The sequence below is a fragment of the Cynocephalus volans genome, chromosome 16 (assembly GCF_027409185.1).
Source record: "Cynocephalus volans isolate mCynVol1 chromosome 16, mCynVol1.pri, whole genome shotgun sequence".
Classification (NCBI taxonomy): domain Eukaryota; kingdom Metazoa; phylum Chordata; class Mammalia; order Dermoptera; family Cynocephalidae; genus Cynocephalus; species Cynocephalus volans.
This window is the reverse complement of record NC_084475.1, coordinates 64,809,534-64,810,247: the sequence shown is the minus strand read 5'-3', so window position 1 is coordinate 64,810,247 and position 714 is coordinate 64,809,534.

Sequence of the window (714 nt, the reverse complement as noted above, 5' to 3'; positions counted from 1 at the left end):
AATCCGTAATGTCTCATCTAAGCACTTTTCCAAAAAATGTGAGGAGCTCTCTTCCGAGATTTGGGTGGGAGAGCCACCACCTGCAGTGAGCCCGTCAGAAGGGAATATTCCAACCACCAACTCTTTACTTATCCTTGAGTCTGTACCCTTATTCTCTCTTTTTTTTTTTTCATTTTGTTAACTATGGAAAAAGTGACCTTTCTCTTGTAAAAGAACAATTTCTGGGGTGGGTTTTTGTTTGTTTGTTTGTTTGTTTTCTGTTTCCCAGTTCTTCTTTGTTACTCAAGGAATAAGGTAGAGGCTGTAATTTAGAGTCTACCTGACATAGTGTAGTCAGGAAAGGTCCTTGAGGAAGTGACATTTAATCTGTGAGTTTAAAGTTGAGAAACATTCTTTCCTTTTCCTATAGACAGTTTTGATGGAGCAGATTGAGGACAATATGTGTTAGTGGTTATTTCTAAAGTTAGTGGCAGTGCACTTGTCAGAGATGCACTGGGCTAGATCATGTAGTTGGAGATCATAGTGAAGAGTTTAGATTTTATTCTTTTTTTTTAGAAAAAAAATAAAACTTCAATATTTTATTTACTTAGAGTTTCTGCAAAAAATTACAAATGATTCCTCAAATTACCCCCCTCTTCCCAACATACTTGAAAAATATCCTTTCAAAATGTAGGTTAAATCATGACCCCCCTTCTTCCAAACTTTGCTCCCCAT